The 27,884-nt window shown below is 45.1% G+C and overlaps 1 protein-coding gene across 1 annotated transcript in view; it reads right to left on the bottom strand.

Moving 5' to 3' along the window:
- Positions 1–27,884, bottom strand: part of KCNH1 (potassium voltage-gated channel subfamily H member 1) — a 348,715-nt gene that overhangs the window by 24,385 nt on the left and 296,446 nt on the right. The gene's annotated exons all lie outside the window — the stretch shown is intronic.

A 27,884-nucleotide genomic window follows, 5' to 3' on the forward strand; every position in this document is an offset into this window, starting at 1 on the left:
TAACCAAAACTAGAGAATATGGACAGAGGATGTAAAAAGATCTAGAGAAGCTTAAACAGTGGGCAGTGACTAACAGAATGGTATTAACCAGGGAGGAATGCAAAGTACTACATCTGGGCAAGAAAAATGAAAAAAGCACAAACAGAATGGGAGGAATTGGGCTAAGCAGCAGCACATGGAAAAATAGGTATACTAATAGGTCACAGACTGAACATGAGTCAACAGTATGATGCAGTAGCAAAAAACACGAACACAATTCTGGGTTGTATTAAGAGAAGCATAGAGTCTAGATCATGTGAGGGAATTATCCTCCTCTACTCTTACTTAGTCAGACCCCATGGAGTACTGTGTCCAGTTCTGGGCAGCCCAATTAAAAAAAAAATCAACAAACTGTGACAAGTTTAGAGAACAGCTGCCAGGATGGTGAGCGGTCTGCAAATCATGTCCTATGAGGAAGGGTAAAGGATCTGGGAATGTTTAACTTGCAAAAAAGAAGGCTGAGAGGAGACTTACTAGCTGTCTACAAATATGTGAAGGGCTGTCACAGTGCAGAGGGATCAGCCCTATTCTCATTTTCACAAGGAAAGACTAGAAGCAATGGGATGAAACTGAAAGGGAGGAGACACAGATTAGATATTAGAAAAAACTTTCTGACAGTGAGGGTGATCAATGCGTGAAACAGGTTACCACGGGAGGTGGCAAGTTCTCCTTCAATAGAAGTGTTCAAACAAAGGCTGGACAGACATCTGTCTGGGATGATTTAGTGATCCTGCACTGAGCAAGGGGTTGGACCTGATGACCCTGGAGGTGCCTTCCAACTCAACCATTCTATGATACATAACTCATAAATATGAAAAAATCAAATTATGTCAGATGTAGCAAGGCTAAGATTGATGTTATCTTTGTTCTACACAGGACTGCAAGTAAATGAATTATCCAATAGTCCATATACACAGGAGCAAATATCACTGGCATCTCTCTTAGCGCTGCCTGCATGGATGCGGAGCGTTCCATGGAGCATTCTACCCTCTGCCCACCTTCTTTCACAGTAAACAGTCATTCAGAAGTGAACAACTGCTGTTTACACTGAATGGCGCGTCGTTCAGTTTTCTGCATGCAAAAACTGAACAACTAAACAATTTTCGTTCAGTCGCTGCATAATGTATATCACAACCCGATGCACTAAGATCCTAACCGTACATGGGGTCCAGTGAGCAATGGGAGTGCTGTGAAGAGGAAAAGCTGTCTGTAGCATAGGACGGCTTCTCCTCATAGTGCTGGGGGATGGTGACAGACACAATAAACATAGAAGAAATCAGGGGTAGAGGAGGGGACACTATTGGGCACTGTATATATAAAGCTAATAAAACATAAGACAGCCATTAATTATTACACTTTCCTATGAAAGCTGCTGTGCCTGCACTAGAGATAACAGTGCTAGCACAGCTGGAGTTTCCTGTTCAGCTATGCAGTGAGCTAGCTGGAGATGAATTTCTCAGCATAGTATTCACTTAGCTACATATATTGGGGTTTTCTGTAAAAATATGCAGAATAGATTGATAAAACTTATTGCAAAAATGCTTATAATTACTTAATCTGTACATTTTTGGAAAGTGCAGTTACTCTAACAATTGAAATACTGTAAAGGCTAATAAAACTGGAGAAGTCATAGACACATGTATGCTTACTTATGTAGACAACAAGGTGGTCCTTAAAGAGGACCTTTCACCACTCCTGACTTATATTCCCATGGAATAACATTTCTGGAGCACCTTTTTTTAGAACTCTGTATTATGCCGTTTCTCTGTTATGCCTCCAAGAAATTGATGAATAAATTGACATCTGGGTGTTACCAGTTGGGGGTGTGCCCCCTATACACTATGTCCAATCAGTGCTGACAGTATCAGACTATGTAGGGGCACACCGCTTTTGCAAGGAGAATATTAGCACCCACTTGGCAATCTATTCAGTAATTTCCAGCAGGAATAATAGTGGAACAGAACAATCAGAGTTCTAAGAATAGAAGCTTCAGAATTGTAATTTTATGGAGAATACAAGTATTTACTAATGTCAAGATAGATGACAAGTCCTCTTTAAAAGTGGCCTTACACATTATGGGATACTCAGTGGTTAGCGCTTCTGCCTTGCAGCACTTGGATCCTGGATTCAAGTCCAATCAAGGGCAAGATCTGCATGGGGATTGTATATTCTCTCCATGTTTCCATGGGTTTCCCTCCACACTTCAAATACATACAAATAAGTGAATCTAAATTGTAAGCACCCATGGGAACATGGCCCAATGCAAGTCATAGCAATCTGTGTATAGCGCTATGGAATATGGATGTGCTATATAAATGAGTAAAATAAATGAACTGGATAGAAGTAGGTTGATGGTTCAACAAACCATTGTCCGGTAAACGATCGTGGTCCGGCCATGCACATTTCCGTCCATACTAGGCATACGTGTTTAATGCCACCGGCGATGGTTGAAAAAAGCGTTCTTTCAAAAATGACTGTGGATGAAATATCTTTTGTTCTTACTAAAGACTTTTCAACCCAGTGATCAGCTGAAAATTTCAAACGCAGCTGAAGATGATGACAGTCTGTCATTGGTCAGTTGAGACAATCATGCATTGTTTAATTTCAGCTGACGAACAATCGTTTTGGTTGAAATTGTCCATTTTCATGAACTTTAATGTTTATGGGCACTTCTAAGGGATAATACTCCTTTAATGTAAAGTTGCATGCAATCTATTTTTCCCTTTAATCGCCCATTTCAAACGGAGTGTACTCTAACTCCCCATAATATTCTTCAATTTATCTGTATACGGTTTCTCTGGATTTAGATTTGTGACATAATGTGATATAAAAAATATGCCCCATATACTTTGATATATCACATTATATCTACATATATATATATCACAAATCTAAATCCAGAGAAACCATTTACAGATAAATTGAAGAATATTATGGAAAGTTATAGTACACTCTGTTTGAAATGGCTGATTTTATTTTTCCCATGGACTCACTGCTGGTCTTAGCTACCTGCGCCTCATGCGGTTGCACAGGGTGCTGGGCCCCATTTTGTATGGGGATGTAGGTTGGGGACGATCCCCCCCCCCCCCCCCCCCTCAGAGCTGCCTGGCCCGATGATCCTCTTCATCCATGTGCCAGTGTCTTGCAGAGCTACATGAATCATCCTCCTCCCAAGTCTGTCTCCTCTTCTCTGATGTTCTGAGATGCTGTTATCAACCTACCAGCACCCCCGCAACACAATGGCTTCATTTTGCCACTGTCTTTATGAGATTGGTTCTGGGGCTGTATTTATGTACTGAGCTTGGTTCTGGTGTTGTATTTATGTACAGAAGTTGGTTCGCGCTGTATTTATGTTATTCACCGAGTTGTTCTGGTGTGGATATGCTGCTATCTTGTTATTTTCTGTGCAAGTAAAGTATTCACAGGCCGATTGCCTATCAGTACAATATATAAATATATATATATGGTTTCTTCTTCTGACTGGGAAAGGGGGGCAAAAAAAATTCCATACGAGGTCCCATCTAACTTAAGGCTGGCATTGTATGGACTATATCTGGTACTGAAACTTGTACCATTCAAGCTGCAATACCAGGCACTGTCAATGGACACGGGAAGAAAAAGACAAAACCCTTTTTTCTAACCCTGGTCAATCCCTATAATGGGATGATGTGTCACATCTCTAGTTCTGAGGCCCTTCAGCATCATTAACATATATATGTGTTAGAGCAGCTGCTGATTTTAGGTTTATTGCTTATTTAATGACATTCAGCACATCTGGATGAGGAACGTTGGGGAATCAGATAACGGTTGTCTCTCTATGGGGTCCGAAGCCGGTGGATGCGCTGACTTCTTAAGCATTGTCAGTATTTAAACAAGAAAATCCCCTTCTAAGTTTCTTGCAGGCATCGTGTTCAATGTTTATGAATATATTATCTTGCAAACCTTCAGGTGTCCAATGTGATCAAAGGAAGAGGACATTTGTATTCACCCCTAATATCTGCCAAGGCAAAATGCATGTCTTCTCTGATCAATTGCATTGCCAACACTTAATCGAGTGCTGTGTGAAGCCATGCATTAAATTACCATAATAACTTGTCTGACCAATGCACAAAACTACTTTTCCCTCTTGCTTGGGATGTCACCTGTTAATCTTTGATGATAGAACATCCTCTTATTCGCTCACCTCCCCTCAAAGCAGTAAAAAGCAATTTTACGATGGAAAAATACAGAGTTTAAGGAAATACTTACTAAACTTTAACATTTCTTCAGCTAGGCAGCATTATTATACTTTTATTCAACAACATTTTTTAGTATTTTGTGTCCCCTCCCTTTAACTTTCTTACTTCTTCCATTCTTTTTGAGGGACCCACTTTGTTTCCTGCCATATGCTCTTGCGTCTTGCAAACATTTCCAGAGTTTATGATTCCTGCAGAGGGCTGTATTACCACCCTGGGTGACATAATAAAGCTTCCATAGGCGTCCATGATGCCGCTACCGTGACTCCATATGTCTCTGATTTGATACGCAAATAAGGAAGATGGAACAATATCTCTGCAGCGCCACCTATTGGATGGCAGCATTCCTTCAAATCAATGTACGACTCTTTAACAAATCTGTAAAACAATGATTGGGTATAGGAAACCAGGCCGGAAAACCATACATAGACAGCTGCTTCCATCTTCCTTATTTGCATAAATTACCCAGAGGAGCATGCATGACCCTATAAGTCTACTCACTCACCTCTCAGATGTCTTCTCACATCTGGGTGCTCTCCTTGGGGAAAGATGATGTTTCCCCCCGACCCACTCATCCCCTAGGTGTCTCCACACACATTTTGGGTGCTCTCCTTAATGCGAGATGACAACCCTCTTGATCTGATTTGACATGGCACACAAAGGTTTGTCTATTTAACTCTGTACACTGGGAAAAAATTATTAATACTGTCTAAGGGTGTATTTACAAGCAGCGGAATTGGTATGAATTTTCTGCTGTGTATAATCCACACCAAAATCTGCATAAAATTCTGCATCAAAATCATTGATTTTGACTTGTAGCAGACGTCACATCTTCAATGGACAAGATAAATATCTACTGTCGTTCTGCGTCAAAATCCACTCCAAATGCTATAAAATGTTTAGAAGTGCGTCATAACACGGGAGAAGTGCAGGAGCTGTGAGAGAGACTGCGACACAGCACCCGCATAAGGGACAGACACAGCAGTGAGGAGCCCAGCAGCCAGGTAAGGGGCCAAGGCCATTGTCTGATGGTTGTATTGGAGTGGCCATGTTCCCAGAGAGAGGGACTGAAGTTTGGCAGCCTCCATTAGAGCTCAGGGACTGATAGCTGCTGTGGGAGACCCTGACCAGAGGCCGGTGCTAGGGGGTCTAAAAGAGCTGTGCTGAATTGATACGTGAAGCAGAGCTAGACTGCATGGTTATTAATGGATCTGCTATGTCTGCAGTTGGGAGCAGAGCAGCTGGAGCTCCTGTAAAGTCACCTGGAGCATTGGACACAGTCAAAGGTCTTGTTTCCTGACTTGGGAAAGGCAGAGTCAGTCAAGGTTGTATCTCCCGCCAATGGATATTTAAGAGGGGCCCCCAACATTAGGTGTGCAGACGATTAGGGACTGTGTTTAGTTGCCCGCAGTCCTGCAGGAGGGTTTATAGTAGGAGGCATGGGATTGCACTATTTAGGAAAACCACTTGTCGTATCAGACTGAGTGATGGCTCGAACAGGTAAAGGTGCTATTCTCACGTGGCGATGTTCAACCCATTGTAGTCAGTAGCATAAAGTAGAAAGAGAGCATAGGAACTGTTGATTAGGGATGTATGTTGGATGTAATGGCGGAGCAAGACCCCTAAAGCAGAGAGAGTTCCACCTCTGTTTGTCACCACCGCATCATCACGTACCACCCACCTCCTTCAAATGCTAATAGTTGTACAGTTCAAACTTAAACTAGACAGTCTTAACCCGTTAACGACTGCCTCCATGTCTTTTACCGGTGACCATTAAAGGGATTTAATCTGATGCAATCGCCTTTTTATTGTGGCCCACATCTGGAACTACCTGTTGGGCACCCAAACGATATCAGTCCATAAAACCATTTGCCAGATCCGGGTGATGAGAGCCTCACTGATTGCTGAAACAAAGGTGCAGATTTCCTGAGGAGAGCAGATCATGGCCAAAGGTTCAGAGTAATTTGCTGAGCACGTCTGTCTTTTCGTTTCACCTATCATTGGGGGTCTTAGCACCTGGATCCCCATTACTCAAAAATTCTGACATCAGTATAACATTATAAGTTTTTTGAAATGACAGTGACTTTTTGTCCAGCCACTTAATTTTTTAACCACTTAACATTTAAAATAATAAAAAGTAGAATTTACCTTACGGCTCCTCCACTAATGCTTTCCAGGATCCTACACAAGGTTTTGTACTTCCTAGTCCCTGTTCAAGCTGTCCATTGCAGCCAATCACTGAATGTACTGGGTCACATGTAACTGCAACCACTCACTGGCTGTAGTAGATCACTGATTGGCTGCAGTTGTCACATGTCCATGTCAAGGGGGATTGGAAGGACAGACCAGAGGAAAACCCAGGAAGAATCAAAACGAGAGTGATCAGAGATTGGTAAATGGAGTAATACTTCTTTTATCATTTTAAGGCTAAAGCTACATGCTGCATCATGTCTAATGATTGTCAATGGTGTCATACTGGGACCTGAGACCTAATGCGACTGTGACAGTTGCAGAAAATCCATCTCTGTTGGATTGTGGTCACAGGTCACAAGTTGCATGCAACTTTTTCCTCCATAGATGTCAATGTAAGTCACATTGATGTTTGAAAACTGCAATTTTCCTGCATTTTGGCTGTTTTATAACAGCTAAATTGCAGCTCTGAAACAGTCACATGACTTTTCTGCAATTTGCCGTTGCATGACACGTGTCACAGTGTAGCCCTAGCTAACGCATTCTGAGTTGCTTTTATAAAATGTTAAAAGGGTTTCACTAAGATCTAAAGTTATACCTTATCCATAAGATAGGTAGGGTAAACCGCTGGGGTCCCAACCAATACCAATAACGGGGGTAGTAACGGTTCCCACATAAATGGAGCAGAAGTTGCATATGCATGCTGCCCCTCCATTTGTTTCAGTGACAGCACTAGTGATTGCCAAATGCTTGTACTTGACAATATCCAGTACTGTCATTGAAATGAATGTGTGACCTCCGCTCCATTCATGTGGGGACCATTAGGACCCCTGTTCTAGAGATAAGTAAGTGGAGCTCCCAGTGGTTGGAAACCCAGCAATCATAAAATTATCCCATATTCTAAGGATAGGGGATACATTTAGATCTTGGTAAAACCCCTTTTTGTTATCCTGTATATCTGACAGTAAAGGTTTAGGTGGCCTACCATGTCTTGCACATTTGTTAGGAATCACATTCTGTTTTTCTATATGAATAATAAATTTGGGATCCAATTGTGAAAACTCTTTTTATCTGCTTATTTTCCTTTGATTTCCCCCTTGCATATGCAAATGACTCCTCCATAACATAAGCCGTAAATGTCAGGTAGGGGATACCTTTCAGGATGGGTCCCGTGAACGCTCTATAATAGAATTTATGCAGTAGTGGGAGTGAATAAGAGGAGAAGAAGAGAAACGGAGGAATGTCAGTAGTACATGCGTATTATATTATTATTATAGTCTTTGGGGGGGTTAAGGAAATTGCCAAGCCAGACAATGGGTTCAAGATACCCATAAGACTATGGACCATTCATGGTACCCACAAAGTCTCATGAGTTACTGCTATTGTTCATAAACTCTTAAATTATATCACACATTATTCCAGTATAGCTTCATATACACTTTGGAACTTCATATTCTTTTAAAAAAAAGCCTATCTTCAGTTTTGTAACCTTGCAATACCAAGTGAATATCATTTGACTTTAGGGCTGGAAAATGTTGTGCTTCATTGGAAAAGGCTCTCTCTAAAGTAGAAAGTTATAGGTCTGCATTGAAGCAGTAAAGCCATTAATTAAGACCTATTGAAATGATTTTTTTAGGATCATTGATTTTATAAAAATTCCAAGTGACAAGTCAACTTCAACATCGACTAAATCCAGGTTATACTCAAGAATAAAAACTCAACGGTGTCTGCCAAGTTCCACTTGAATAATCCCAGTGACCTTAAACGTTTGCATTGAAGTTCAAAAGGACTGAAAAGTAATCATTGTCCATGTGAGCGTTATTCTGGAAATAGGAGTCTGCTGCCTAGGTTAGTATTCGGGGCAGACTAGATCAAACTAGAAAAAAGATACTACAAAATGAATTTAAAAAGGTCAAAGGAACCGGTTTTGTTTTTTAGAGATGTTTGAGTTTTAGACCACTTATAGGGCTTTGTGAGCCAAACAATGCTTTAAAGCCCTGATATACATTATTGTTTAGTCATCCAAAGTTGCTGATAACGGTGAGGTCACTCAACATTGAATTTCAATGCCAGATCCATTTGTTCCCCAGGAGATAAGCAGCCACCAAAGCTGTCTGGCATACCTTTCAAGCACATGAACGCATGGCCAAGCTTAACGTTTGTGTGTGTGGGAAAGGTGGGGAAGATGGAACAATATTTCTGCAACACCACCTATTGGATGTGATGTGGGTCAAGAGAAGAGATCCACATCACAGGCCTCTCACCAGTCAAGCCAGAAACCTACTGCACACTGATGAGAGACAAACACCCCGAAACAGCTATCTGTGTATGGTTTTCTGGCTTGGTTTCCAATTCCCAATCATTGTTTTACAGACTTGTTAAAGAGCCGAACATTGATTTGAAGGAATGCTGCCACCCAATAGGCGGCGCTGCAGAGGTATTGTTCCATCCTTCTTATTTGCATAAATTACCCAGAGGAGCATGCATGGCCTTATAAGTATCCCCACTAACCTCTTAGGTGTCTTCACACCTCTTCTGGGTGCTCTCCTTGGGAACAGATTATGGCCCCCAACCCACTCACTCCCTAGGTGTCTCCACACACTTTTTAGGTGCTCTCCCTAAGGAGAGACAACACCCCTCTTGACCCGAAAATCAGGGGAGGGCTTATTATTATCGGCTTAGGTCTTAATTTCAGGGAAATGGTAATAATATAATATATATCCTAAAGATAGGCCATCAGCAGTCTACAACTGGCCAAGCCCTTTAAGGATACACCAATTTTTAATTCATCCTTATGGGGGCTTGCTTCTGCAAGGCAAGTTGTGTTTTTAAATCACACTTTGTAGTACATATATTATATTGCATTTTTTAAATTAATTCTTTAAAGAGAGGAGAGTGTTGGAAAAGAAAAAAAATATCCTAAAATTTTAACCTGAGGTTCATTTTAGACAGTATACAAAATTGTACAATGCTAATTATTTCAATGACTGTAAATTTAGATGTGTGGTTGCACAGTCCAAGTCAAACCTATTATATACTTGATATTCAGATCACATTTGCAATTTGGCTCTGAAGACAATGCTGTACTTTATTTCCGAGGGCAAATGTAAGCATAGATGAACTGATGTCTGCAGGGGCTATAATGTCATTTACCTAGCCCTGCTGTCAGAGGTTATGTGTCAGAGGTCTCAGCATGGTAATTAGTCCAACTACTATAAAAACTGCTCCAGGGACCCAACTTCAGATGAAGTTTTTCAAAGTCTTTATTAACAGCAAAAATAGATGTGAGTGATAGAAAATATCAGATTTCAGTATTCTTATGATGCAGCAACATACCGTCAGGGTACAATGATAACAGCTTTGGCATGAAATTCATGTCTACCTTCAGGCAACTAGGTCTGTTGGCCTTCAGATCTAAAAACCAATTGTTACCGCGACATTGGCAACCCCTATTGACAACACAGAATTTCTCACTTGAAATCAAGTTTTACGGTCATTTACACTGGAGATGTTCACATGGTCAAATATGACATTGAAGCGACATTGACTTTAGATAGTATGTCAAGGTTGAGTTTCTATAGACATCTATTTTCTTAGGAATGCTGTAGTGGCTGCTAACAGCAGTAATCATGGCGGTGTACTGTATATCATCATGGCATTTTAGACTACTCCTTCCCTCCAGTGGCAATATGGGGGAGCGCTAGTCCTTTTGGATACGTTTTCAATATCAAGTCGGTGAGGGTCAATTCCAGGCACCCCTGCCAATCAGCTTTGAAGAGAAGTCGAGCTTGGGTGAGCACTGCAACCTATTCATGATAGACCAGGTATGGCGTTGTGTGTTGGGTAGCCACAATGCCTAATAGTGCAGCTCAATCCCTTTCACTTGAATGGGACGGAGCTGCAAAAAGGTTGTGTGACCGATAAATGTGACGCCAGAGGCCTGAAGAAGAGGCTGCAGCACTTACCAAGCGCTGTGGCCCCCATCAAACAGCTGATTGCCAGAGATAATGGGAGTGGGACCCTTACTGATCACATAAGAATAGGTCATCAATATTTAATATTTAGAAAACTCCTTTAGGACTCTTGCTTATAATACACTAGCTGATATACCCGGCTTCGCCCGAGTTAATTTGGTACTGGTGTTTATCTGGTGTTCACACGGAAAAGCTTATGAAGTCGTGATTACTTTAGAGATACTGAGGAAAAAAAATATGTTCACCATTTTGCATAGTTCTCTGCGTTACCCAGGAAACACCACGTGGAGGTAACCATGCGACGTTACCTTCATATAAAATGACATCAGGAAATGAGAGAATTAGATTATGTACATAAAATTTGGACACTAATTCTTTTGCGCTTAGAATTGAATAATGGAGTTGGGACCCATTAGCTTTTCCTATTTATGACATAATCAATGCTCGTGCCAAATTTCCCGTTTCTATGACACCGGAAAGTGAAAAAGTTACATTCCGCACGTAAAATTTTGACGCCAATTCTTTTGCGCTAGAATTGAATAATCGAGTTGGGACCCATTAGTGTTTCCTATTTATGACATAATCAATGCTCGTGCCAAATTTCCTGTTTCTATGACACCGGAAAGGGAAGAAATTACATTCCGTATGTAAAATTTGGACGCTAATTCTTTTGTGCATAGAATTGAATAATGGAGTTGGGACTAGAGATGAGCGAACACCAAAATGTTCGGGTGTTCGTTATTCGGAACGAACTTCCCGCGATGTTCGAGGGTTCGTTTCGAACAACGAACCCCATTGAAGTCAATGGGCGACCGGAGCATTTTTGTATTTCGCCGATGCTCGCTAAGGTTTTCATGTGTGAAAATCTGGGCAATTCAAGAAAGTGATGGGAATGACACAGTGACGGATAGGGCAGGCGAGGGGCTACGTGTTGGGCTGCATCTCAAGTTCCCAGGTCCCACTATTAAGCCACAATACCGGCAAGAGTGGCCCCCCCCCCTCCCAACAACTTTTACTTCTGAAAAGCCCTCATTAGCATGGCATACCTTTGCTAAGCACCACACTAGCTACAACAAAGCACAATCACTGCCTGCATGACACTCCACTGCCACTTCTACTGGGTTACATGCTGACCAACCGCCCCCCCTCCCCCCCACAGCGCACACCAAAGTGTCCCTGCGCAGCCTTCAGCTGCCCTCATGCCACACCACACTCATGTCTATTTAGAAGTGTGTCTGCCATGAGGAGGAACCGCAGGCACACACTGCAGAGGGTTGGCATGGCTAGGCAGCGGCCCTCTTTAAAAGGGGCGGGGCGATAGCCCACAATGCTGTACAGAAGCAATGAGAAATAGAATCCTGTGCCACCGCCATCAGGAGCTGCACACGTGGGCATAGCAATGGGGAACCTATGTGCGACACACTATTCATTCTGTCAAGGTGTCTGCATGCCCCAGTCAGACTGGTAATATGTACCTTAACAGTAACCGCGTTGGTGGTAATGTGGTGGTGACTGCGGACCTAGTAGCACGGTTGTATTTTGTTGGTTTTTGGAATGCGGCCAGGATTAAGTGGGCCATGGCGGGGGGATGGTGTGGGGGCTCTCGTTGTGTCGGTAAAGGTGAAATTCTTGGACTGCCACCAGACGAACCAATGCAAAGACATTTGCCAAGAATGTTTTCCCTGTTGGAGGAGGAGGGGGATGTTTTTGAGGCACTACGTGTCCTCTCCACGTGTCCGTGGTTATATGCACCTTTACAGTAACCGCGTTGGTGGTAATGTGGTGGTGACTGCGGACCTAGTAGCACGGTTGTATTTTGTTGGTTTTCGGAATGCGGCCAGGATTAAGTGGGCCGTGGCGGGGGGATGGTGTGGGGGCTCTCGTTGTGTCGGTAAAGGTGAAATTCTTAGACTGCCACCAGACGAACCAATGCAAAGACATTTGCCAAGAATGTTTTCCCTGTTGGAGGAGGAGGGGGATGTTTTTGAGGCACTACGTGTCCTCTCCACGTGTCCGTGGTTATATGCACCTTTACAGTAACCGCGTTGGTGGGAAATGGCCTCGCCGCCATCATGTCTTTGGGAAGCCTCTGTTTCCACACCCCAGAGACATACCATTAGCAGCGGTATAGGCAGAGCCCAGAATTCGTAACATTTCAGCCGTAGCATTAGGACAGGCCCCACTAACATATCACTAGCAGCATTATAGGAGGAGCGCAGTCTTCGTTCCATGTCAGCAATAGTAGCACTCAAGACAGGCCCCAGTAACAATTCCGAAGCAGCAGTATAGCGGGAGCGCAGTCTTCGTTCCATGTCAGCAATAGTAGCACTCAAGACAGGCCCCAGTAACAATTCCGAAGCAGCAGTATAGCGGGAGCGCAGTCTTCGTTCCATGTCAGCAATAGTAGCACTCAAGACAGGCCCCAGTAACAATTCCGAAGCAGCAGTATAGCGGGAGCGCAGTCTTCGTTCCATGTCAGCAATAGTAGCACTCAAGACAGGCCCCAGTAACAATTCCGAAGCAGCAGTATAGCGGGAGCGCAGTCTTCGTTCCATGTCAGCAATAGTAGCACTCAAGACAGGCCCCAGTAACAATTCCGAAGCAGCAGTATAGCGGGAGCGCAGTCTTAGTTCCATTTCAGTAGCCTTAGTATAGCCAAGGCCCAAGTTACATTTATGTAGCTAAAGTGTAGGCCAACCCCACACACCTTTCTGTACCATGAGTGCAGGCGAAGAACATACAAATTGCTATGATTACACTGTAGGTGAGGGCCCCAAAAATTTGGTGTACCAACAGTACTAATGTACCTCAGTAAAAATTGGCCATGCCCAACGAAGATGGCAGGTGAATCGCTTTGGTTAATGTGGCTTAAGTGGTAACTAGGCCTGGAGGCAGCCCAGTGTAACGAAAAATTGGTTCAAGTTAAAGTTCCAACGCTTTTAAGCGCATTGAAACTTATAAAAATTGTTCAGAAAAATTATTTGAGTGAGCCTTGTGGCCCTAAGAAAAATTGCCCGTTCAGCGTGATTACGTGAGGTTTCAGGAGGAGGAGCAGGAGGAGGAGGAGGAGGAATATTAGACACAGATTGATGAAGCAGAAATGTCCCCGTTTTGGATGGTGAGAGAGAACGTAGCTTCCATCCGCGGGTGCAGCCTACGTATTGCTTACGTATCGCTGCTGTCCGCTGGTGGAGAACAGAAGTCTGGGGAAATCCAGCCTTTGTTCATCTTGATGAGTGTTAGCCTGTCGGCACTGTCGGTTGACAAGCGGCTACGCTTATCTGTGATGATTCCCCCAGCCGCACTAAACACCCTCTCCGACAAGACGCTAGCCGCAGGACAAGCAAGCACCTCCAGGGCATACAGCGCTAGTTCAGGCCACGTGTCCAGCTTCGACACCCAGTAGTTGTAGGGGGCAGAGGCGTCACCGAGGATGGTCGTGCGATCCGCTACGTACTCCCTCACCATCCTTTTACAGTGCTCCCGCCGACTCAGCCGTGACTGGGGAGCGGTGACACAGTCTTGGTGGGGAGCCATAAAGCTGGCCAGGCCCTTAAAGACTGTTGCACTGCCTGGGATGTACATGCTGCTCGATCTACGCACATCCCCTGCTACCTTGCCCTCGGTACTGCGCCTTCTGCCACTAGCGCTGTCGGCTGGGAATTTTACCATCAGCTTGTCCGCAAGGGTCCTGTGGTATAGCAACACTCTCGAACCCCTTTCCTCTTCGGGAATCAGAGTGGGCAGGTTCTCCTTATACCGTGGATCGAGCAGTGTGTACACCCAGTAATCCGTCGTGGCCAGAATGCGTGCAACGCGAGGGTCACGAGAAAGGCATCCTAACATGAAGTCAGCCATGTGTGCCAGGGTACCTGTACGCAACACATGGCTGTCTTCACTAGGAAGATCACTTTCAGGATCCTCCTCCTCCTCCTCCTCCTCCTCAGGCCATACACGCTGAAAGGATGACAGGCAATCAGCCGGTGTACCGTCAGCAGCGGCCCAAGCTGTCTCTTCCCCCTCCTCCTCATCCTCCTCATGCTCCTCCTCCTCCTCCTGTACGCGCTGAGAAATAGACAGGAGGGTGCCCTGACTATCCAGCGGCATACTGTCTTCCCCCGCCCCCGTTTCCGAGCGCAAAGCAGCTGCCTTTATGGTTTGCAGTGAATTTCTCAAGATACATAGCAGAGGAATGGTGACGCTAATGATTGTAGCATCGCCGCTCACCACCTGGGTAGACTCCTCAAAATTACCAAGGACATGGCAGATGTCTGCCAACCAGGCCCACTCTTCTGAAAGGAATTGAGGAGGCTGACTCCCACTGCGCCGCCCATGTTGGAGTTGGTATTCGACTATAGCTCTACGCTGTTCATAGAGCCTTGCCAACATGTTGAGCGTAGAGTTCCACCGTGTGGGCACGTCGCACCGCAGTCGGTGCACTGGCAGCTTAAAGTGATGTTGCAGGGTGCGCAGGGTGGCAGCGTCCGTGTGGGACTTGCGAAAATGTGCGCAGAGCCGGCGCGCCTTTACGAGCAGGTCTGACAAGCGTGGGTAGCTTTTCAGAAAGCGCTGAACCACCAAATTAAAGACGTGGGCGGGGGGGCGTGGCTTAGAGAGAGACCGAGACGGCCGTGTTTCACTAACCTCCGTCCAACAGCATCGCTCAGCGACCTTATAAGCACACCGGAGGGCTCATCTTATCGCTGATCGGGAAGCAGAAGTGCCAGGGCACATGGCAGCAGCTAGGAGAAGAGTCTCCAAAGCCCAGCCGACGCGGCTGGAGGAGTTTTTCGGACCGCGCGCTCCGCTCCCTGTAATGGCGGCGGAGGAAGAAGCCACGCTGACGGCAGACACCCCGGTAAGAGGACTCCCCGACCACAACGTTTCTTACCCCACATATGAGACTGACACCGCTAACGTCAGGGAACAGCCAGGGGAACTGAAGCAGGGTGAGAGCCATAATAAGGGAGACCACAAAGCTAAAATGAACCCTTCCAGCGGGCGCAGCACAAAAAACAAAATGGCGCCGGCTCCCCTGCAGGGAGCGCAGCCTCCCTCTGCTTCCAGCAGTCCGGCCAAACAACGCCAAAAAATGTCAGGAGACAGAGAAGAGGAGAATGTAGAGGAGACTTCCCCTATGGAGGCACCAGATGGGGAAATTAACAACCTAGCGGCCACAGAAAAACCCGCATCTGAACTGTACATAAAAGAGGCCATCTTAGCCTTAAGGCACACGATCCAAACGGACCTAAAAAATATTACTCAGCATGTGGACTCCTCGGTAGCAGAAGTAAACAATAGAATTAATAATACAGAGCATAAAGTGGAGGAAATGGTAAAATCCCATAATGCTCTTATTGATGCCCATTACGATCTAGAAGGCCTGGTTACTAAATTGCAAAACAAAATAAGCGACATTGAGGACAGAAACAGGCGCAACAATGTAAAAATAAGAGGTGTGCCTGAAAAAATTGCGAACCCCGAGCTGTCGGAGTATGTGATGCGTTTGACCCAAAAGATTCTACCAAATATCCCCGAGCAGGAGCTCAAAATTGACAGGGCACATAGACTTCCTTTGCCCAAATTCCTGAGCGACAACAACCCGAGGGACATTATTGTGCGCTTTCATTATTTCAGCACGAAGGAGGCTCTCATGCAAACTGTAAGAAAGATGGGGGATCTTCCGAGTCCATATACAGGCATCCGTTTATTTATTGATTTATCCCAAGCTACGTTGGAGGCGAGACGTAGTTTCTCGGAAGTGACCTTTGCCCTAAGAGAAGCCAAGATCCAATACAGGTGGGGGTTCCCCACCAAGATAATCGTAACAAGGGAGAATTTCTCGCATGTGTTTTTTGATCCTACCTCCGCCAAATCCACCCTGAAGGTGTGGGGCATAAAGGTAAAGGAGCCTTCACTCCCCCGCCCGGATCGAGAAGTCGGAAGAAATCAAAGAAAGGGGGCTCGCAACACCTGAACGTCGCCCTCACGCCACACTAGGGAACTGTTGATCCCAAGTATTCCTACCAAGGAGAGTCACAAGGTCCATTGAGTCCAATGGTATTATGTTCTACGATTTGAGTGATGTTATTGTCTTTAGTTCTCACTCTTACGCGAACTGTCGTCCCCCGCAACAAAACCGCAAGTTTCGGCTTGCCCAGACATACTTTATTGTACTCTTTTGTTTGTTTGCATCTTAACCAATTTCCCCCCAATTGTATGCTTTGTCTGCTTTTTTCTCTACTTAACCAGACCGTATTTTCCCAGTTTTGTTTGTAATATTTTGTCAGGCATCACCTATTATGCTGGCTCTCCTGCTCCTAGCTTCTTATTGCTTTACAAGGACAAATGGCGTTGAAGCTGCTGTCCCTGAACGCCAACGGCCTAAACTCGCCGAACAAAAGAAGGGCTGTTTGGAAGGAGGCTCTGCACCACAACGCCGATCTGGTCTGTATACAAGAATCACACCTACTAGAGACAGACGGTAGGCTTATGTCACACAAAAGATTCCCCCTTGTGGTTCATGCATTCGCTCCTAAGAAACATGCAGGGGTTATGGTTGCGGTCAGAGACTCCATTACATTTAAAATAGACACCCAAGTGTGCGACCCTAAGGGTCGATTTATAATTTTGGTGGGTGATTTGAGGGGTTCACAGGTCACACTCGTAAACACATATGTACCTAATACTAAACAAGTCCACTTCTTGAACAAACTCATGAGAAAAGTTTGCAAAGTTGCCAAGGGCCCGCTGATTCTTTGCGGGGACTTTAATCTGGTACCTGAAAGCAGATTGGACTCCACTCAAAGACACGCAAAGAAAGACTCTCCCTTGGGTCGTTGGATGCATGAGATGGCATTGTACGACACATTTCGCTGCTTAAATGCAGCGGCAAAAGAATTTACCTTTTACTCGTCCCGTCACAGGACATTCTCGCGCATAGACCTATGTCTCGTAGATAAGCAATTAATCGCTTCAGTAGCAGATGCTTCCATAGGCACGGCAACGTGGTCTGACCACGCTCCAATAACGGTGTCAATTCATCTAGGTACCCCTAATCAAGGGAACAAAATATGGAAAAACAACGTCTACCTCATGAAAATTCCCGAATACAAAAAAGAAATTAAAAAAAGCTTAGAGGAATTTTTTGCTATAAATGCCACTATAGACATAAATCCACACACTCTCTGGAACTCCCACAAGGCGTATATAAGAGGAGTTTTTATAAAATTGGGTGCAAGATATAAGAGAATGAAACGCGACAAAATTGAGTCGCTGGTAACAAATATTCACGTTCTAGAGAGGGAACTTCAAACTTCTCCCTCGACACTTTCTCATAACAAACTCCTTAAGGCCAGGTTAGAACTTCGAAGTACTTTACAGGGGGACTTCGAAAAAGAAATTACCATAAACAAAGCTAACATCTACTCCCACTTAAATAAACCAACAAGACTAATGGCCACTATGACCAAAAAAAGACCATTAAATCCAAGATCCCGTTTGTATGGAACTCAAAGAGGAAAGATTTTAAGATTACACACCCAAAAAAGATAGCCGACAGATTTAGCTCATTCTATAACGACCTGTACAATCTGAAAGATGACAACTCCATAAAACAACCACATAGTGAGGTGATAGAGAACTTTCTAAATAAAATCAATCTACCCAAAATCTCCACATCACAGATGTCTGAATTAGATAAAGAGATATCCCAGAAAGAAGTCCTAGAAACCATTACATTAATGAAAAACCAAAAAGCTCCCGGCCCGGACGGCTTCTCAGCCGAGTACTTCAAACTATTCCGAGGCCTGTTGGCCCCACATTTAACACAACATTTCAATTTAGCTATGTGCAGAGGGGAGTTTCCAGAGGAGAACCTTCAAGCAATTATAGTAGTATTACCTAAACCCGGGAAGCCTCCAGATGACCCATCCAATTTCAGGCCTATATCCTTATTAAACGTGGATGCAAAAATATATTCCAAGATCCTGGCGGGGAGACTTTTGGAGGTACTCCCGGGGATCATTCACCCCGACCAAGCTGGGTTTGTGAGGGGTAGACAGGCATCTGATGGCACTCGCAGAATTATCAATCTCCTGCACTCTGTGAGGACTTCCCGTCTCCCAATGATCATGCTCGCACTTGACGCCGAAAAGGCTTTTGATCGTGTTCATTGGGAGTATTCCTTCCTCACTTTGGGAAGATTTGGCTTGGGCGAAGGAGTTCAGCGGGCTATTCGTGCCCTGTATTCCACACCCTCTGCCAGGGTGCTGGTCGACGGGACTTTATCCGGATCGTTCAAGATAACCAACGGCACGAGGCAGGGCTGCCCGCTGTCTCCCATACTTTACGTTCTCTCGATTGAACCGCTGGCAGAGGCCATCAGATCATCTCTGGACATTAGGGGGATACCGTTGAATCTCCGCCAGCATAAAATTGGGTTGTTCGCGGATGATGTTATCCTCACCCTGACGAACCCGCTCAGCTCCTTGAGAGCGGTTCAACACACCCTGCACGACTTTGGAGTAGTTTCACAATATAAATTAAATATTGACAAATCCCTAATTATGGGAGTGAATGTCTCAAGGGACTTAAAAATTGCCATAAAGAAGGAATTCTCCTTTGAGTGGAGGGAAAAAGAGACTCCATACTTGGGAATATGTCTGTCCCCCGACACAAAAGACTTAGAAAAAATTAATTTCCCCCCATTACTGTCATCCATACAGGGGGACCTGGACCGCTTGTCCAGGCTAGGCCTGTCATGGTACGGCAGAGTTATGACTTTTAAAATGAAGATACTTCCTAAAATTTTGTATTTTTTTCGGGTTCTACCGATTATCATCTCGTCGTACACACTATCTAAATTACAGAGGCAGATATCCAATTTCATATGGGAGGGCAAGAGACCTCGACTGGCGCTATCTATATTGGCTACGCATCGTGAAAAGGGGGGGGCGGGTATACCAGACGTAGTGAGCTATTATAAGGCCTCTCTCCTGAATCAGACCAGAGGGTGGCTTTCCCAGAGAGATTCAGCGGGCTGGGCCGGTATGGAGTGCCATTTCGCAAAACTTACCTCCTGTGGGCCAATGCTCTGGGCAGCTTCTCTGGAGGGTATGACGTGCCTCTCAGACAACCCAACATGCCTAAAAGAGAATGCAAATTGCCTCTCTCCTACTACACGAGCTACGCTCAAGGTCTGGAGGGAACTAACTGTAAAACTAGCCTCCCACGACAAACTAGCAGTCCCGCAGATACCTCTTGAAACAGTGTGCCTATTTCTTCCAGATTTAGAAGTAAGAGATTGGAGAGATAAAGGCATAACACTAATTTCGGACATGGTGGTGAAAGTAGAGGTAAAGCCTTTCGGGCTATTGGCCGCCCAATACAACCTACCCCCACAGGACATATACAAATACACGAGAATAGCTCACTTTCTACATAAATCACAATTACATACAACTAAGATCCCACTGGGAATTCTAAAGAAAATAGCGTCTGGCTCTAATCTGGGAAAATCAGAGACAAGACCCTTTTACGACATATTTACAGGCAACAACACCCTAACAAAGAGAATTCACATGCTTAATTGGGAGAGGGAACTGAGGACAACCATCCCAATAGATAAATGGAGCACTGCTTTTAGGCTAGCTGGGAAGGCTGCTAAGGGGATGAGAATTCTAGAAGTACAAATGAAGACTAATATGCGATGGTACTACTCCCCAGCTTTAATTGGCAGTAGATTCCACAGAGGAGATGGGACTTGTTGGAGAGAATGTGGAAGCAGGGGTAGTCTTTCTCATATCTTCTGGTCTTGCCCAAGGCTGCAGGTCTATTGGAGAGGGGTGCTGGATCTTCTGGATAAGAGCCTGCAGTCGAGAAACTGCTGGAGGGCAGAACAGACTCTGCTGCTGGTCGGTTTGGAGGATTTTCCACATCCTTCTAGAAAGTTAATAGGCCACGCCCTAATGACAGCTAAAGCTACTATAGCAAAACACTGGAAGAGAGCTGACCCTCCCAGTATACAAGAATTTGCTACCAGAATGTCTGAGCAGAGGGTATATGAGAGATGGCTGGCGTTCAGGGAAAATAGTATAATGAAGCATGAGGAGATGTGGAGCGCGTGGAGGGAGCCTATATAATATGGTAGAACGTTTCGTTGCAGATGCCTTTACTTATTTTGTTGTTTCTCTTTATTTTGCTGTATGTTGTTGCAAGTTACGATAATGTAACTTCTCGATTTTCTTTAACTACTTCTTATTCAAAAATGTTGTCTGAAATCATACAGCTCATCAAGGTGCACGCATATAGTGATTTAGAAGTAGAATTGAACCATTCATTGTAGATGCATTTATTTACCTTTAAAAAATTTCTGAGGATGTTATTAGATTACTATGTCAGAAGAGACCAATGTTGTTTGTTTGGTTGTAATGTAATCAATATGATTTCTCTTCGCTTTCATTTCATGTAAGATTCATACTCCTCAATAAAAATTTAATATATAATAAATTAAAGACGTGGGCCAGGCATGGCACGTGCGTGAGGCTGCGGAGCTGCAGAGCCGCCACCAGGTTACGGCCGTTGTCACACATGACCATGCCCGGTTGGAGGCTCAGCGGCGCAAGCCAGCGGTCGGTCTGCTGTGTCAGACCCTGCAGCAGTTCGTGAGCCGTGTGCCTCTTATCGCCTAAGCTGAGTAGTTTCAGCACGGCCTGCTGACGCTTGCCCACCGCTGTGCTGCCACACCGCGCGACACCGACTGCTGGCGACATGCTGCTGCTAACACATCTTGATTGCGAGACAGAGGAGGAGGAGGAGGAGGAGGGTGCTTTAGTGGAGGAAGCATACACCTCCGCAGATACCACCACCCAGCTGGGGCCCGCAATTCTGGGGGTGGGTAGGACGTGAGCGGTCCCGGGCTCTGACTCTGTCCCAGCCTCCACTAAATTCACCCAATGTGCTGTCAGGGAGATGTAGTGGCCCTGCCCGCCTGTGCTTGTCCACGTGTCCGTAGTTAAGTGGACCGTGGCAGTAACCGCGTTGGTGAGGGCGCGTACAATGTTGCGGGAGACGTGGTCGTGCAGGGCTGGGACAGCACATCGGGAAAAGTAGTGGCGACTGGGAACTGAGTAGCGCGGGGCCGCCGCCTCCATGATACTTTTGAAGGACTCCGTTTCCACAACCCTATACGGCAGCATCTCAAGGCTGATGAATTTTGCTATGCGGACGGTTAACGTTTGAGCGTGCGGCTGCGTGGCGGCGTACTTGCGCTTGCGCTCCAACATTTGCGCAAGCGACGGCTGGACGGTGCGCTGAACTACACTGCTGGATGGGGCCGAGGACAGCGGAGGTGAGGGTGTGGGTGCAGGCCAGGAGACGGTAGTGCCTGTGTCCTGAGAGGGGGGTTGCATCTCAGTGGCAGGTTGGGGCACAGGGGGAGAGGCAGGGGTGCAAACCGGAGGCGCTGAACGGCCTTCGTCCCACCTTGTGGGGTGCTTGGCCATCATATGTCTGCGCATGGTGGTGGTGGTGAGGCTGTTGGTGTTGGCTCCCCGGCTGAGCTTTGTGCGACAAAGGTTGCACACCACTGTTCGTCGGTCGTCAGGCGTCTCTGTGAAAAACTGCCAGACCTTAGAGCACCTCGGCCTCTGCAGGGTGGTATGGCGCGAGGGGGCGCTTTGGGAAACAGTTGGTGGATTATTCGGTCTGGCCCTGCCTCTACCCCTGGCCACCGCACTGCCTCTTGCAACCTGCCCTGCTGATGCCCTTGACTCCCCCTCTGAAGACCTGTCCTCCTGAGTAAGCGTTGCACACCAGGTGGGGTCAGTCACCTCATCGTCCTGCTGCTCTTCCTCCGAATCCTCTGTGCGCTGCTCCCTCGGACTTACTGCCCTTACTACTACCTCACTGCAAGACAACTGTGTCTGATCGTCATCGTCCTCCTCACCCACAGAAAGTTGTTGAGACAGTTGGCGGAAGTCCCCAGCCTCTTCCCCGGACCCCGGGAACTTTCGAATGGTTGGGCATCAGTGACGATAAACTCCTCTGGTGGGAGAGGAACCGCTGCTGCCCAATCTAAGCAGGGGCCCGAGAACAGTTCCTGGGAGTGTTCCCGCTCCTGAGCAGGTGTCATTGTAGTGGAGTGAGGAGGCTGGGAGGAAGGAGGAGCAGCAGACAGAGGATTCGGATTTGCAGCAGTGGACGGCGCAGAACTGCGGGTTGACGATAGGTTGCTCGAAGCACTTTCTGCCATCCAGGACAGGACCTGCTCACACTGCTCATTTTCTAATAACCGTCTCCCGCGTGGACCCATTAATTGGGCGATGAATGTGGGGACGCCAGAAACGTGCCTCTCTCCTAATCGCGCAGCAGTCGTCTGCGACACACCTGGATCAGGAGCTCGGCCTGTGCCCACACCCTGACTTGGCCCTCCGCGTCCTCGGCCGCGTCCACGTCCTCTAGGCCTACCCCTACCCCTCAGCATGCTGTATTACCAGTGATTTGATTTCACAGGCAGCTAATAAATTGGCGCAAGACTGCAGGCCAAATATAATTTTTTCCCTTTTTTGAAAACGAAAGGCCCCACTGCCTCTAGTGAATGTATAATCTAAGTTTAATAACTGTGCTGTTTTCCTGCTATTGTGTCACAGAACGTGAGGGTAGCAGAGTTATTAACTGTGGCAGAGCAGGTATTTTTTTCCCAATTAAGGAAAGCAAATGGCGAAGCCAGGAGTAAAACGTAGCTGGGTGCGTCTGATTTTTAAAGGTTGCACACGCAGCCGACACGTGTCCACCGCCCTTAGGGCGAGCACCCACTGGCGTTTTTTTACCTGCGTTTTGCGTTTTGCGTTTTTCCTGCACAGGCATAGAGATAACATGTGTTCCTGTCCACTGGCGTTTTTTTTGCGTTGCGTTTGCGTTTTTAACATAGGAACTGTCAGTTGCATATGTGTCCCTATTTTTCTCCTAATGCACCCATGAATGTCAATGGAAATTAACGCAAAACGCCGCAAAAACGCAGCGGAAAACGCCGCGAAAAACGCGCGGAAAAAACGCGAGAAACGCGGCGAAAACGCTGCGTTTTTTCCCGCGGAGAACGCAAACGCCAGTGGGTGCTCGCCCTTAGGATGGACAGAGGCAGGACAAATAGAAATATTTTCCGTTTTTTTGCACCAAAAGGCAGCACTGCGTATATTCAATGAATAATAACTGTGTTGTGGCCCTGCCTACACAATTCTTTCCCTGCAGTATCAATGGAGGGTGCAATACTCTGCAGAGGCGATTTTGAGAAGTAAAAAAAAATGCAGCACAGCTAACAGCAGCCTGGACAGTACTGCACACGGTTAAATATGGCCCTAGAAAGGACCGTTGAGGTTCTTGAAGGCTACACTCACTCCTAACACTCTCCCTGCCTATGCAGCACTTCTGTCTCTAATGCCGGGTGCAACGCTCTGCAGAGTCGATTTTGAGGGAAAAAAAATTGCCACTGCTAACAGCAGCCAACACACAGCTATCAGTGGCCCTAATAAGGACCTTTGGGGGGTCTTGAAGCCTACACTAACTACCAATTCTTTCCCTACAGCAGCTCCGGTACAAACAGCACTGTCCCTCATCTAACTCACCAGGCATCTGAGGCGAGCCGCGGGAGGGGCCGACTTTTATATTAGGCGAACACCTGATCTCGCCAGCCACTCACTGCAGGGGGGTGGTATAGGGCTTGAACGACGCAGGGGGAAGTTGTAATGCCTTCCCTGTCTTTCAATTGGCCAGAAAAGCGCGCTAACGTCTCAGGGAAGGAAGTGAAAGTAACCCGAACACCGCATGGTGTTCGTTACGAATAACGAACATCACGAACACCCTAATATTCGCACGAATATCAAGCTCGGAAGAACACGTTCGCTCATCTCTAGTTGGGACCCATTAGCTTTTCCTATTTATGACATAATCAATGCTCGTGCCAAATTTCCCGTTTCTATGACACCGGAAAGTGAAAAAATTACATTCCGCACGTAAAATTTCGACGCCAATTCTTTTGCGCTAGAATTTAATAATCGAGTTGGGACCCATTAGCTTTTCCTATTTATGGCATAATCAATGCTCGTGCCAAATTTCCTGTTTCTATGACACCGGAAAGTGAAAAAATTACATTCCGCACGTAAAATTTCGACGCCAATTCTTTTGCGCTAGAATTGAATAATCGAGTTGGGACCCATAAGCTTTTCCTATTTATGACATAATCAATGCTCGTGCCAAATTTCCCGTTTCTATGACACCGGAAAGTGAAAAAAATTACATTCCGCACGTAAAATGTTGACGCCAATTCTTTTGCGCTAGAATTGAATAATCGAGTTGGGACCTATGAACTTTTCCTATTTATGACATAATCAATGCTCGTGCCAAATTTCCCGTTTCTATGACACCGGAAAGTGAGAAAATTAGATTTCGTACGTAAAATTTGGACGCTAATTCTTTTGCACATAGAATTGAATAATGGAGTTGGGACCCATTAGCGTTTCCTATTTATGACACAATCAATGCTCGTGCCAAATTTTAAGTTTCTAAGGCATTGGGAAGTGACAGATTTAGATTATGTACGTATAATTTCGACGCCAATTCTTTTGCCCTAGAATTGAATAATCGAGTTGGGACCCAATTACTTTTCCTATTTTCGAGATAATCTATGCTCGTGCCAAAATTCATGTTTCTACGATATCGGGAAGTTGGAGAACTTTTGGCGAGTCAGTCAGTCAGTGAGTCAGTGAGTCAGTCAGTGAGTCAGTCAGTCAGTGAGTGAGTCAGTCAGTCAGTCAGTCAGTCAGTCAGTCAGTCAGTCAGTGAGTCAGTCAGTGAGTCAGTCAGTGAGTCAGTCAGTCAGTCAGTCAGTCAGTCAGTCAGTCAGTGAGTCAGTGAGGGCTTTCAGCTTTATATATATAGATGAGCTAGCTTTGAGGTCTCTACGCTGGTCCTGCATATCATTCAGTGCAATTTAAGTTATATTTAGGGTTCAGTTATGAGAAATTATGTCTCTGGCTTCTAGGTACCCCGTTTCCCCAAAAATAAGACCTACCCTAAAAATAAGCACTAGCCTGACTTTTTCAGGGAGGATATAAGCCATACCACAAAATAAGCCCTAGCTGTATTACATTTAAAAAAAAAAAAAAGAATACTTACCTAACACGTTCCATCCAGGTCTTCATACTGCTGTGTGGAGCTCCACCATGTGTCCTGCAGTCTTTGGCTGCCCGCAGAAGATCGCTTCATGGTTATGGGATTCATAAATCCTGCCTCCAGGAAGCGATGGCTCTGATTGTTTCTCGAGCACTGCTCAGCCAATCAATGCAGTGCTCGATGAAACAATTAGATTACTGTGATTGGTTTATTGATCGTTAAATTGATTGGCTGAGCAGTAGTCGAAGAACCAATCGAAGCCATCACATTGTGGACGCAGGATTTTTTGATTTGTCCAATGAATACCGTGGCTCAGTGTGTCGGAGCTCCGGAGAGCAGTGGGAGGAACCTGGACCGAGCCTGCTAGGTAAGTATAATAAGATATCCTCCGAAAATAAGACCTAGTGCCTCTTTCAGAGCAAAAATTAATATAAGACACGGTCTTATTTTTAGGGAAACACAGTATTAAACCACAACACAACTGATGACTGGGAATATGTCTTTCAAAACTGCGAATTCTAAAATTTTTTGTATAGATTGCATAAAACTTGCTGTACAATAATCCTTCTACACTGCTAGACGAATCTGTACTAACTTCAGTGCAATTAGGGTGTCTAAGGACTAGACCAAAAAAATGTAGCAATTACATTTCTTGGCTTCTGGCTTTTCCAGGTTGTCATCAAAGAAGTTCCATCATTTCAATTCACTACTGGATTTCAGATTGCTTCCAGGAAAAAATCTTGTACACATGGTCTGTGAAGAATGGCAACTGAATCAATATGACCTGGTATCTCTTTACAGGCTCTAGTGCAACTTCAGGGGCTGTTGAAATAGTGACTAGAGCCCGCTGCCACTACAAGCAGTATGAAGTGATATTGAATGGTACTAGAGCCTAAAAAAAAAAACCATGGGCCTTCACCATCCTACTTCCTGCCCAAGCCAGATCCATCAATCTATCTACCTAGGTATCTGATAATTTTCTAGTTATGTTTTCGGCAGTTACTGTTAATTACTGGCACTGTCTATACTGCTCACCTCCACCTTTTGGAAAGTTTGGGGATTCGCTGATGAGTGTTTGGTAATCCTATTCACTAAAGGAGGTAGAGATGCATGTGTGTGGCTCTTTCTTTCAAGTCTCAGAGCTTCTCCAAAACTCCCATAGCATTCAGTGAAGAGGGGGACTCTCTTGCATGGCCACCTCTACAATACTACTGTATGTGTGGATGCAATAAGGGTGAAGTAGGAACTGGATTCCACAGGTGAGAAGGATCAAGCCTTGGATGAGGACTCTGACTAGAAAGGGAACTACTTCACCTTCACCTGCTGATCCACTTGACCCCTAAATCTATGTCTCTTCATAACACACAAAAACAGATTTATCTTCACGATTTCGTCAAAAATAATAATGTTGCTATACAATGTTGTAGAGTTCCTCTTGATGATGAGCAACAGAACTGCAGATAAAGCTCAGAAGAAAAATACAGAGACCAGGAGATTGAGTTCATGCTAAGGACTAAAGGTGGAGAATTTTAGCAAGATAATGTTTTGCACAGTTTCAAATGGTACGAATATATTCCTGTAGATACAAGCAGTGTTGGAGGTGTAACTTGAAGCTCATGAGACCCAATGCAAAATCTGTAACACGGCCTTCAGTTACCATGTGCCAATGTCATCTCTATACTTAGGGGGAACTTCTGAGTCTCTCTTAGCTCTCAAGCCTGGTTGCAGCCACAACCTTTCCACCCCTCTTAATCTACATTCACTATACTACAATAGGGCTTATAGCACTTCTTTCCCCTTTGGCCCATAGCTGACTGTATAGTAAATATACAATAGATATATGGAAAAATGAAAGTGCAGGACCATCTTGGAGGTGATTTTCTTCTCCCCACTGGAATGTTTTATTTAATTGTACACAGACAAATTGGTCAGATGACGTCAACCTAAAACATCTCCTGGGCCTATTCACCTATTGATGAGTCATGTAGCTGCGCTCATCCCCAAGAAATCCTTTTATGCCGATGTCAGTCAATTATTGGAAGAATTCTTCCTCTTAATTGAAAGTCAAATCCAATTAAATGCGAAAGATGTTGCTGGCTTGGTCCATTTCAGATTAAACAATGAGTCTAGAAGCATGGAAGAATATACAATGGTTCTGTATAGAATAAAACCTTTGATCATTACCGAGTTGTTTCTAAATATTAAGCAATAATCATCCTACAATATTACAGAGTATTTAATGAAGTTTTGAGAAGTAAGACAACTTGCTCAAAAAACC

Source organism: Eleutherodactylus coqui, chromosome 3 (assembly GCF_035609145.1).
Source record: "Eleutherodactylus coqui strain aEleCoq1 chromosome 3, aEleCoq1.hap1, whole genome shotgun sequence".
Lineage (NCBI taxonomy): Eukaryota > Metazoa > Chordata > Amphibia > Anura > Eleutherodactylidae > Eleutherodactylus > Eleutherodactylus coqui.